Raw genomic sequence first — 13,809 nt, 5'->3', positions numbered from 1 at the left:
AACTGGTATTTTTTGGTCACATGTGAGGCATTGCCGTACCCGGGAGAAATTGGGGCACAGATTTTGGGGTGCTTTGTCTCCTTCATTCCTTGTGAAAATTAAAAATTTTGAGCCAGAACTGCATTTTTGTGTAAAAAATTAAATTTTTTTACACAAAAATGCAGATCTGGCTCAAAATTTTTCATTTTCACAAGGAATGAAGGAGACAAAGCACCCCAAAATCTGTGCCCCAATTTCTCCCGGGTACGGCAATGCCTCACATGTGACCAAAAAATACCAGTTGGGTGCATGGCAGGACTCAGAAGGGAAGGAGTGATTTTTGGATTTTGCAGCACAGATTCTGGTTGAATGACCCCCGAAACACCCATACAGTGGAACCCCCCCACAAGTGACCCCATTTTGCAAACTACACCCCTCAGGGAATTCATCTAGGGGTATAGAGTACATTTCAAACCCCCCGGGGTTTCACCAATTTTGATACAACTGAGCTGTGAAAATGAAAAATTATTTTTTTTCATTTTCACTGCCCAGTTGTACCACAATTGGTGAAACCCCTGGGGGTTTGAAATGTACACTATACCCCTAGATGAATTCCCTGAGGGGTGTAGTTTGCAAAATGGGGTCACTTGTGGGGGGGTTCCTAACTTTTAGCATCTTATGGTGCCTAGAAACCTACATGGTGCCTAAAAAATAATCTCATAAAAAGGAGTCTCCAAAATCAAGTAGGTGCTCCTTCTATTATGAAGCCTGTGGTTTGGTCACCGTGCACACTAGGGCCACATATAGGATATTTATGAAAACCAAAGAATTGGGGGAGTCAATTTTTAGTCACATTTCTCTAGTAAAATGTACTGTGTTCCTTAGAAAAATGTATTAAAATTGCAAATCTGCAAAAAAAATGAAATTTTGAAATTTCACCTACACTTTGTTTTAATTCCTGTGAAACACCTAAAGGGTTAACAAACTTCCAAAATGCTGTTTTGAATACTGTGAGGGGTGCAGTTTTTGAAATGGCATCATTTATGGGGGTGTCTCACATACAAGTCCCTCAAAGTCACATCAGAACTGAACTGGTCCCTAAAAAAATCAGTGTTTGAAATTTTCTTGAAAATTTGAGAATTTGCTAGTCATATTTGAAGCCTCCTAGTGTCCAAAAAAATTAAAAGGAAGTTGAAATAATGATTGCAACATAAAGTAGACATATGGTCTTTGTTAGTTATTAACTATTTTGAGTGGTATGATTATTTGTCTCACAAGCAGAAAATGTGACATTTTGCATATTGCTAAATTTTCCATTTTTTCACGATATTTTGGTATTTTTCACAAAAAAACACAGACTGTATCGACCCAAATTTACCACTAACTTGAAGTACAATGTGTCACGAGAAAACAATCTCAAAATCACTGGGATAAGTAAAAGCAAAAAAAAGTTATCCCCACTTAAGTGAGACATGTCAGATTTGAAAAAAAGGGCTCTGTCATGAAGGCACAAACTGGCTCTGTCATGAAGGGGTTAAACTTTTATTTTTCTGTGTTGTCAGTGTGTGTTTATTTATCTATTTATTTTACTGAAGAACTACAAGTGCCAGCGGGCACTTTAATGCCCCACATGCTGGGACTTGTGGTTCTCCAAGTCCCAGCATGCGGGGGAGGCTTGCTCGGACTCATAGTTCCACAGTAAAAGACAATAGTTTTATTCAGGGCTATTTTTCAGTAGGCTCCAGCAGGAACTGAGGCCCTTATTCTAGTTCACTCTTTCTGACAAAATATTTCTTAGATGGACAAATCCATGTGCACTGCAGGTTAGGCAGGTGTTACTTGTGCAGAGATAATTAGATTTGGGTGGGGTTTTACACCTGCCTCACCTGCAGTGCACATGGTTTTGTCCATCTAAGAAAAATTTTGTCAGAAAGAGTGAACTAGAATAAGGGCCTCAGTTCCTGCTGGAGCCTGCTGAAATCAGCCTGGTGACCACCGCACAGGGTCACCTGGGACAGCACCAGATTTTTTTTAATACCAGCCCCGGCTCTTTCAGCCTGGTACTGGTTAAGGCAGTGTGGGGGGGTGTCGTTCCCCCCCCCCCCCTTTCATCTTTACTATTATAAATGGGTCTTTAAACGGGTAAGTGGGAATGGGACAAAAACGGCTTTTAAACTGTAATTTACAGGGAATTCCTGTTTTTTGGGTATGTTCCTGCATCCTGCCCGGGCAGGGCCAGATTAAGGGGGGCACAGGGGGTCAGTACCCCTGGGCCCCCCTCTATCTAGGGGACCCCTGTGGTTTGCATTATTTTTTTTTAGCTAAAGGTTTTGTGCATGGGAGTGGGGTAGTGCTGCAGCTTCACCTATCTGCCAATGTGACAATGATTAATGGTGCTGAGCATCGGGAGCCAAGCCACACTGACTGCAAAAGTGTATAGTGCATTACCGGGAGTTGACTAAGGGGCTTATTCTAGTTCACTCGCAAAGGCACAATCACTCTCTTATGGACATAACCATGTGCACTGCAGGTGGGGCTGATGTAACATGTGCAGAGAGAGTTACATTTGGGTGTTTTATTGTTTCTGTGCAGGGTAAATACTGGCCGCTTTATTTTTACACTGCAATATAGATATAAGTTTGAAGTACAAATCCCACCCAAATGTAATTCTCTCTGCACATGTTACATTAGCCCCACCTGCAGTGCACATGGTTTTGTCCATAAGAAAGTGATTGTGCCTGTGCGAGTGAACTAGAATAACCTCCTAAGTCCCATGAGACTTTGCACAAGAGGTCAGAGGCTGAGAGGCTTGTGCTGAGCTCTACTTGGTTGAGCTCATCATATGATTCTCAGGCCCATGGAGGATAGCAGCAGCAGCCTTGTCATAGGAGGGTTTTTAATCAGAGGCAGCACTGAGCCTGTCAGGGCTCCTACAGAGGAAAGTACAGAGGGACAAACACAGGCTTTTCATGTGGTAATATATAGAACCCCGGAGTGGACGCCAGCGGGTTGCCCTGGCAAGCGACGGATGCCGGAAGTCATGGGAACACATGTGATAGCCCTAGGGAGTGCTTTGTAAATATAGCTTTGTATATACATGTATTTATAATCTTGATGTGATATGGACTTTGATGGTTTGCCCGTCCCCTTGGTCTCGGTTAGGGCATGGACATATGAAATGGCATTGCTATTCCGCGCGCAGGACAGACTGTGTTGATAGGGACAGATGTTAATAAAGATATAGAGCGCGAGGAGTCTCCGGTGGTTGGAGGCGCGGGACCAGCAGTTCAGGAGAAAAACGGTTGGAGAAGCTCTGGCGCAGGAGAGTTTTAGTGCGTGGAGACGAGGGAGAGAAAGAAGAAGCAGGTTGACGTGACTGCCGGGACAGCGGTAGAGACTTACCGGAAAGATTGTCCGGAGCGTGTCGGAAGTTTCGTCCACCGTGTCCTGTGGCTTCCCGTAGTGCCCGGTGCAAATCTGCGACGCCCCGGGGCCAGGAGAGAGGTGCGGGAAACTCCGGAGTCGTGACCGGCAGCGAGGAGCAGGGTGCAGCGATAGTCGCAGTATCCTCCATAGCCGACGTCATCCTTGGAGGGCCGGACCGGAGTGACGCCGCAGCAAGCTGACAGGCCGGAGAGGTGTCGGAGGAGGTGTCAGCCATCGCGGTGAGTCCCGCCCCACTAGCTCATACATGGGGCTAAGAGACAGCGTCATCTAGCGACAGGCCAATAGAAGGCAGGCCATATAGCTAGGTTAACCTGTAAGACGCAGGAAGGCAGCAATTTAAGAGACTAGGTCTAAGGGGAATTTATCCTCTCCTAAGTGGCGCAGTAAACCACTTAGCTAGGCCCGTGGTAGTTGAATCACATCCCAACCGCCCTACAGTTATACAGTGACTGCCAGAGGGAGAGAGCGAGAGCCATACAGAGAGGGATCCTCCATAACTTCTATATTCAGGATCAGCGATCCCAATACTTAGGGAAATTCCTCACCAGGGCTAAACCCGGCGTATGCCAGGGGACGCCCTTGCGGTGTTGGTAACAAGCTATACCGAGGAGTAGTCCCGTCAGGAACAATAACATCTATACTTAAATTCAGGTGTATCTGGGCTAAACCCGACCTAAAGGTCAGGGGACGCCCCATGAAGAGATCCTTCGCAGCATCTTAGGAAAAAGGGACAGCCAGAGAATCTACTACAGCTAGCTAGCATCTCTTCCGCTCATACTGCAGTACATTGCTAACGCTTAATATATCAAAGCCTGTGCACAGTGAAAATACCGCCGGACTCAAATAAGAACGGAGGAATAGACATTCAGGGACAGTTACGTATAGATTAGAATATTTACTTATAATAAGATTGTATTGTACTCCTGCTTACCTAATAGTAGGGAGCAATTAGAAGTTGTAGCCGTAACCTAGAAGAAGAAATAGAATAACTAGTTAGAAAGGAAATTATATATTCTTAGGCAATATTATTGCGCAATAATAACATTTGAACAAAGTAGAAGTTATATATCTATATTGAAGTTATATAACTATATTGAAGTAGTGATAGCTAACGGTTTGAAGTATTGAATGTATGTTTATTTCAATACAGTATAGACAGTAAGGTAAGGTTGTTGGAATAGCAAGTTGACAAATAGAAAGGAGGATCCGGTTCCTGTCATGGGATTCATGTTCCGGTCAAAATAAAATATTGAATTGTATTGTAATTATTACTGTAATGGGCAAATGTTTGCCATCCTTATTGTCAAGTTAAAAGCTATGGTATACCTAATTGTTGTCTACTGCAAATAAAAACTTGTTATACCATACTTACGTGTGAATACCTGGGAAGAAGGAAAGAAATCAAGTCACCTCCGCGTTGAAATATACTTACCTGACAACACAGAAGGTGACATTTGGCGTCTTACGAAACAGGATAAGGACAATATAGAACGATGTCAGCGGATGAACAGGACGACGTACTGGGAGACCAGGGAAATGGAGTATCGTCTAGTGTGCAAACAGAGCCCAGCAATTCGGGCACGAATACGATCACTTTACCCTACTACTTTGGGGCGCCATGGCTGCCGATGTACTCCGGGGAAGAGAAGGATGGAGACGGAAGTGTATTCAAGGCGTTCCAGAAGAAAATTCGTTCTATGTTCAAACTATATCGACCCGGGGAGGAACAACAAATTGAAATATTGACAGGACAGCTGAAGGGAGCAGCAGCGAGAGAAGTGGCGTCTTGGCCACCTAGACAAAAACAAACGGCCGATCAAATATTTCAAAAATTAGCGATCATCTTTGACACTAGTACTCTACCAGAACGGAAGAGTCGGTTTTACAGCAGAAAACAAAAGACGGGAGAAACATTGAGAGACTTTGCACTCGGTTTACAAGAAGCCCTGAAAGATATTAATGGAGAGGGTCATGTGGAAGGAAGGCCGGAAGATGACGAGACACTAATAACTCAGTTCATTGAGGGGGCAAACAATGATAACATCAAAATTCAGTTAAAGATGTTAAAGCTACAAAACGGGCCCAAAACCTTTGCAGAGTTTAAGGAAACGGCGATCAAGGTGATGGGCCGAAGCAAACCGAAAGAAGTGACTTTTGTGGAAGGGGCCGGGAGCCAGGAAGAATATAGTCTGGAGAGAGAGGGACTATTACTGGGAGAGGAGATGAAGATGAGACCCGCCCTCACTCAAAGTGTACAGTCGTCCTCGGCGGAACCGACTCATACATTAAAGGGGCAGGTAGATGATTTAACCACAAGTGTGAACCAAATTAAAAGAGATTTACAAAAATTAACACAACGGAGTTTCTCGCCCTCCCGGGAAGACTACCGGCGTCCAAATTATCGGTCCGGACGGAGTGAGTGGCGCGAAAATTCGGCCGGAAGAGGGCGTCGACCCACGGATCGCTTTGACCCTCAGGGGCGACCCATCTGTCGCCGGTGTGGACAGTGCGGACACGTGGAGAGGCTCTGCCGGAGTGAGGAGGCGTTAAACCCGCGACCCCCGAGGACGGAGACCGATCCTCGGGGGAACTGAGTCAGCAAGGTCCATCCCCTGATGAATGGTCACCGCAGTACTTAGGACAGTGCCCCGTGATTAATATTCAAATCGAGGGTCAGCAAATACCTGCTTTATTAGATACCGGCTCCCCGGTGACTACCATTCAACAAGGATTGTTTCAAAGGTACTGGAGTTCCAAAGGCACCTTGTCCACTCCGCCTTCATGGTTGAAGTTGCTCGCTAGCAATGGGCAAGACATTATCTGTGTGGGATACTGCGAAATGGACTTACAAGTAGGGCAAGCGAGGATGGAGAAGCAAGGCTGTTTAATTACCAGTGTTAATGATCCCTTGGTTCCTGCAGTCATAGTAGGCATGAATGTGCTGCGTTACTGCCCGAATGAACTGATTACGGCATTACAGTTGGAAGGGGGAGAACAGTCGTTAGCTGTGCAAAATGCCCTTTGTCGAACCATCAAGGTGATCCAGGGACACCAACAGCTCATGCATCAGCCGGGCTGTATTAGTAAAGTGAAAGTTATGGACCGCAAGCCCGTGGAAGTGAAACCAAATTCTGAGATAATTATTTGGGGAAAAACTAAGTGTGGGGTTCTTGGAAAACCGTATGATGCTCTGGTGGAACCCTATCCCCAGCGAGTACGAGCCGATGTAATGATTGCCCGAACACTAGTTACCGTCCAGAACGGGCGAGTACCGGTACGAGTTCTGAATCCGAATGATTACCCCATCACGATATACCGAAACCAAGCCATCGCCACATTGGTCTGGGTCCCCATCATGAGCGACGCTTGCGATGTCAATGAATTGGCCTCAGTAAACTCTATGGCAACAGTGGAAGCCACCAAGCAAGAGGAAGCAGAATGGTGGAGAGCCATCAAAATCGGCGAAGATGATACGCCCGACGAATTGAAAGCAGGAGTGCTTCAGGTGGTTCAACGAAACGCGGAGACGTTTAGTCAGACATCACTAGACATAGGTCGGGTATCTCAGATTCAACACAGAATCGACACCGGATCGGCTCATCCCATCAAGCAGAGATACCGACCTCTAGCACCCAGTCTATTCCAACCCGTGAGAGACATGCTGGAGGAAATGGAGGCTGCCGGGGTCGTGAGGAAAAGTTACAGCCCGTGGGCATCACCTATTGTGCTGGTGAAGAAGAAAGACGGAACTCTTCGCTTCTGCGTTGATTATAGGCGTTTGAACCAGGTGACTCACCGTGATGCGTATCCACTTCCCCGAATAGAAGAGTCCCTTACTGCCTTGCGACAAGCTAACTACTTTTCAACATTAGACCTTACCAGTGGTTACTGGCAGGTCGAAGTGGATCCCCTAGATCAAGAGAAAACGGCTTTTACCACCCCGATGGGGTTATACGAATGGGAAAGAATGCCGTTTGGCCTGACCAACGCCCCAGCCACCTTCCAGCGGGTGATGGAACACTGCTTGGGGGATAAAAATTTCCACATCGTGTTGTTATACTTGGATGATATAATTGTCTATTCCCGTACTTATTCCGAACACTTAGGACACCTGAATGAGGTGTTTCAGAGACTGGCCAGTTATGGTCTTAAAGTAAAACCTTCAAAGTGTCATCTACTCAAGACCAAAGTCAAATACTTAGGACATATTGTGGGACCGGAGGGAGTATTACCAGACTCAGAGAAAACCTCCGCGGTGCAAGAATGGCCAGCACCCACTACTGTCACAGATGTGCGAAAGTTTCTGGGTTTTGTAGGCTATTACCGCCGCTTCATAAAAGACTTTGCCAAGATCGCAGCCCCTTTACATGAAACTTTGCGAGGGGTGACCAAGACGAACTCGCGGAAAACGGTGGCCATTGTATGGACGGTCCGTCAACAACAGGCGTTTGACACGTTGAAACAACTACTCCTAGAGGCCCCCATTCTGGCATATCCTGATTATGACTGTCCGTTTCTCCTATATACAGATGCCAGTTATCAAGGGTTGGGGGCAATCCTTTCCCAACGACAGGGTGGTGCGGAGCGAGTTATAGCATATGCCAGCCGGAGTTTAAGGAAGTCTGAGCGTAATGATTCTAATTATAGCGCCTTCAAATTAGAATTTCTGGCGCTCGTCTGGGCAATTACTGAACGATTTAAAGATTATCTGCTGGGCCATGCCTTTGTGGCTTACACGGACAACAACCCGTTATCTCATCTCCATACCGCTCAGTTGGGTGCCATCGAGCAGAGGTGGGCATCCAGACTGTCCAATTTCGAATTCACCATTAAATATAGAAGCGGGAAGGCCAACATCAATGCTGATGCTCTGTCCCGTCGACCGGATCTACCAACTGTAGAGGATGTTGCTGATGAATGGGAAGAAGTGGAAATGCCAGCATTTCAAGCCGTGTTCACTAAGGCTCAGGAGAAGTCCGACCTGACTCCACCAGTGAGACAAATTGCACAACAACTGGTCGAGCAGGAGCCAGTAGAGAAGTGGAAGCGGATCCAATCCGAGAGCTCCGTTCTCGTTCGTTTGAAAGAAATACTAGTGGCAGATAAAATTCTATGCAAAGAAGAGCGGGAGCAGGCCGAACCTGAGCTGGTCAAGTTGCTTAGGCAAAGACAGAAGCTCCGAATACAGAAAGGTTTACTTGTCCGATGTGGAACTCATCCTCAGACTCACAATGCTATCACGCAGATTTTGATTCCACGGGGTCAACATCATGGCCTTCTACAGGCTTATCACGACCGGTCCGGGCACTTTGGGGTACAACGGACTGAGGCATTATTGAGGAGACGCTTCTATTGGGTGGGCATGAAGGAGGATGTAGAGGCATGGTGTTTGCGGTGTGGTAATTGTGCCATGAAGAACCCACCCAGTGCTCTACAGAAAGCTCCCCTACATTCCATTGTCACGAAGAGGCCGTTGGAGCTAGTCACTGTAGACCATGTTAAATTGGAGCTGAGCAGTTCGGGGCATCAGTATGCTCTTATGATAATGGACCATTTTTCAAAGTTCATGGTGGTAGCTCCCGTGAAAGATGTTACGGCCCGCGTGACAGCTGACACCTTGTGGAAATCGTTTGCCCGGCCCTATGGGTTTCCGGAGGGTATTCTCACCGATCAGGGACCTGCATTTGAGTCGTGTTTGTTTCAAGAGCTCTGCGCACTGTACAAGTGCAGGAAGTTACGGACTACTACTTACCATCCGCAGTGCAATGGACTATGTGAACGGGCTAATCAGACGCTGATTCGAATGTTACGAGCAGTACCTGGGTCTGAAAGGAACGGTTGGCCGAGACTGTTACCTGAATTAGCGTACGTGTATAACAACACCACACATAGTTCTACTGGCTATACCCCCTTCTTCCTCATGTTTGGACGTGAGGGAGCCTTGCCGGCGGATTTACAAATGGAGTTTCCTCAGGAGGAATTGGTGGGGGAAGATTGCCCACGGCCCTGGGTACAGGAGCACAAGGAAAGGTTGTCGGTGGCCTATCGCGCTGTAAGGGACAATATGAGCAAGGCTCAGCAAAAACAAACTGATCAGTACAATAAAAATGCTCAAGCTAGTCCTTTGCGGATCGGAGATCTGGTATGGAAGAGGCGAAATCGTCGGCAAACCAAACTGGAGCCGTTTTGGGAAGCGGAATTATATAAAATCGTAGATATCCCATTTCCCGAAGTGGATACTTACCAAATTGCAAAAGTCGGCCTTGAGGGGACGTGGATGGTGCACCGCAGTCAACTGAAGAAATTCTTAGAACCACTAGCACCCCGCGATATGACACCTACGGTGGAGGAACTTAACCCAACTATGCCCGAGTTCGATAGCTCTCCGTGGAGATCGTTTGAGCATATGATGATGCTTTTCTGGCCAATGGCCATACCAGCTCCGCCACTAGGGTCGGATCGTGTTAGCTATCAAAGTAACAGCCCTAGCGATGATGTTTCCCAAGGTCCTGAAAGAGAATCTACGACCTCCATTGAACTGCAGATACCCTTGGGGACAGAAGCGACTTCACCCGAATTGAGACGTTCTCAACGAAGTACGCAAGGAGTGGTACCGGCTAGGTACCGTGATTAAATGGACTTCATTTGAAGAAAAATCGACAGCTGCGGTTGTCCAGGTGCATGCGGACATGCAAATATTCAGAAGGGAAGAATGTGATAGCCCTAGGGAGTGCTTTGTAAATATAGCTTTGTATATACATGTATTTATAATCTTGATGTGATATGGACTTTGATGGTTTGCCCGTCCCCTTGGTCTCGGTTAGGGCATGGACATATGAAATGGCATTGCTATTCCGCGCGCAGGACAGACTGTGTTGATAGGGACAGATGTTAATAAAGATATAGAGCGCGAGGAGTCTCCGGTGGTTGGAGGTGCGGGACCAGCAGTTCAGGAGAAAAACGGTTGGAGAAGCTCTGGCGCAGGAGAGTTTTAGTGCGTGGAGACGAGGGAGAGAAAGAAGAAGCAGGTTGACGTGACTGCCGGGACAGCGGTAGAGACTTACCGGAAAGATTGTCCGGAGCGTGTCGGAAGTTTCGTCCACCGTGTCCTGTGGCTTTCCGTAGTGCCCGGTGCAAATCTGCGACGCCCGGGGCCAGGAGAGAGGTGCGGGAAACTCCGGAGTCGTGACCGGCAGCGAGGAGCAGGGTGCAGCGATAGTCGCAGTATTCTCCATAGCCGACGTCATCCTTGGAGGGCCGGACCGGAGTGACGCCGCAGCAAGCTGACAGGCCGGAGAGGTGTCGGAGGAGGTGTCAGCCATCGCGGTGAGTCCCGCCCCACTAGCTCATACATGGGGCTAAGAGACAGCGTCATCTAGCGACAGGCCAATAGAAGGCAGGCCATATAGCTAGGTTAACCTGTAAGACGCAGGAAGGCAGCAATTTAAGAGACTAGGTCTAAGGGGAATTTATCCTCTCCTAAGTGGCGCAGTAAACCACTTAGCTAGGCCCGTGGTAGTTGAATCACATCCCAACCGCCCTACAGTTATACAGTGACTGCCAGAGGGAGAGAGCGAGAGCCATACAGAGAGGGATCCTCCATAACTTCTATATTCAGGATCAGCGATCCCAATACTTAGGGAAATTCCTCACCAGGGCTAAACCCGGCGTATGCCAGGGGACGCCCTTGCGGTGTTGGTAACAAGCTATACCGAGGAGTAGTCCCGTCAGGAACAATAACATCTATACTTAAATTCAGGTGTATCTGGGCTAAACCCGACCTAAAGGTCAGGGGACGCCCCATGAAGAGATCCTTCGCAGCATCTTAGGAAAAAGGGACAGCCAGAGAATCTACTACAGCTAGCTAGCATCTCTTCCGCTCATACTGCAGTACATTGCTAACGCTTAATATATCAAAGCCTGTGCACAGTGAAAATACCGCCGGACTCAAATAAGAACGGAGGAATAGACATTCAGGGACAGTTACGTATAGATTAGAATATTTACTTATAATAAGATTGTATTGTACTCCTGCTTACCTAATAGTAGGGAGCAATTAGAAGTTGTAGCCGTAACCTAGAAGAAGAAATAGAATAACTAGTTAGAAAGGAAATTATATATTCTTATGTAGGGTACACACCAGGACGACCTGCTCACGATGCACATCGTGAGCGGGTCGTCAGTGTCTCGTCCGACCCGCTCACGATGACGCGGGAGGGCACGACCCGCTCACGATGTGCACCGTGAGCGGGTCCGATCCGATGGCGACCCGCACCCGGTTGTATGGTCGTCATTGAGATCCTACCTGCAGCAGGTAGGATCTCAATAACGACCGACCGACCCGCGGGACCGCGCATCGGATCGGAATCGCTCCACACCAGCTCAGAAAAGGGCCCAATCAGCACACAATCTGCATCCAATTGATCGGAATCGGATCTAGATTGTGCTGATCGGGCCCTAGTCGTCCTGGTGTGTACCCAGCATCAGGCAATATTATTGCGCAATAATAACATTTGAACAAAGTAGAAGTTATATATCTATATTGAAGTTATATAACTATATTGAAGTAGTGATAGCTAACGGTTTGAAGTATTGAATGTATGTTTATTTCAATACAGTATAGACAGTAAGGTAAGGTTGTTGGAATAGCAAGTTGACAAATAGAAAGGAGGATCCGGTTCCTGTCATGGGATTCATGTTCCGGTCAAAATAAAATATTGAATTGTATTGTAATTATTACTGTAATGGGCAAATGTTTGCCATCCTTATTGTCAAGTTAAAAGCTATGGTATACCTAATTGTTGTCTACTGCAAATAAAAACTTGTTATACCATACTTACGTGTGAATACCTGGGAAGAAGGAAAGAAATCAAGTTGAAATATACTTACCTGACAACACAGAAGGTGACACACACTCCCCGCCGGAAGTCTACACCGGAGCTCAGCGCGCTCTCCCAGACACGTAAGTGCACTTGCTTATTTAAATAGTGGTATGTCCATGTTCAAGTTTGATTCTGCACTGCACTTTTTTGTGAGATTACATGCTTCCAGCTGTCCCGAGGAAGGGGCTTCGGCTCCGAAACTTGTTGACATTCTAGGCTGGAGTTTTTATGCACCATGTTTGTGGATGGATTGAATGCAACGCTTTTTGCATTTTTACTGAGAGTGCCGCCTCCTGTGACTCATTTATTTGGGTAACTCGTCTCTATCTAATATTGTGGAGGGCACCCAGCCGCTGATTATTATTAAAAAATATATATTTTTTAATATATTAATCCCCCTCCCCCTGCAGTTAACCAATGACCAGTTTATACTTCCTTTACTCTGTGTTTTGACAGTGTAATATTCTCCCGTGCAGTTTGCGGCCTGTAATTACAAGTTGGAGGGGCTCCCCCTGTATAAAGTGCCCTGGGCCCAGAATGCTTAATCTGGCCCTGTGGCCGGGGCCGGCAGTGTCCCATTGAGGGGGTGGGGTCAGTTGGGAGTCCCCCCTGTCACCTGACAGAGCAGCGGTGAATAGATGCAGTGCGCATGAGCACAGCATCTATGCCCACAGGCAGAGGGGCTGGGGGCATGGCCAGCAGCCCACAGAGCCTCTGGCCATGCCACCACAGCGAGAAAATGGAGGCATGGCCTCACGGGAGTGACGCAATTCATTGGCAATGTCTCTTGCCACAAGGCCACTCCCCAAACTTCGAAGGCATGCGCGAGTGTCCCGCCAGCCACTGTTTGAAAGTTGGGAGGTATGTTATTACAAAAAAACCAGATAATTGTTATTCGCTATGCAATGTAGTAAACATCTGCTGCACTACTGCTGATCACAATGGGTCACAATAGCACTTTGCTTTTACATTTACATTGCATAGTGAATATTTATCAGTGGGTAACTAAGACTGAGTGAGTGACAGCACTTCCACACTGTCACTTTTACCAATGCAGCTCCCTGGTACCACCAGCACCACTATCCACACTGCCTGTGTTTGTCCTGCAGTCTTGCTCATTCTAGGTGAATAGTACCTTACCACTGGAGGGACAGTGCATGGTAGGGCGCATCGTTGTGCATTGTGCGGAACATCACGTGATGTCACTAAACAGTAGTGGACAAGTGACCATGCCCAGGGGGGATTACAGGAGGTGATCTAATTAAGTTTCCTTTGAGGAATTCAGGCAGGCGGGCAGCCAGCTGGCCGGCCCCTTTATAAACCATTGCTAGGCGCTGCACTGCCACAACCATGCTTACAGCCCCATACTCCCTCAGAACCTTGGGGCCCCTCAAAAGATCAGGGCCCCGACACGTGCACCCTTTGACCCTCCCCATTGCTGGCCCTGGCTTTAGCAGGCAGATACACAGCATATCCTGTATTAAACAAAAGACAAGAGACA

This window comes from Crinia signifera, chromosome 4 (genome assembly GCF_055691185.1).
Source record: "Crinia signifera chromosome 4, ASM5569118v1, whole genome shotgun sequence".
Classification (NCBI taxonomy): domain Eukaryota; kingdom Metazoa; phylum Chordata; class Amphibia; order Anura; family Myobatrachidae; genus Crinia; species Crinia signifera.
This window is presented reverse-complemented; position numbering follows the sequence as displayed.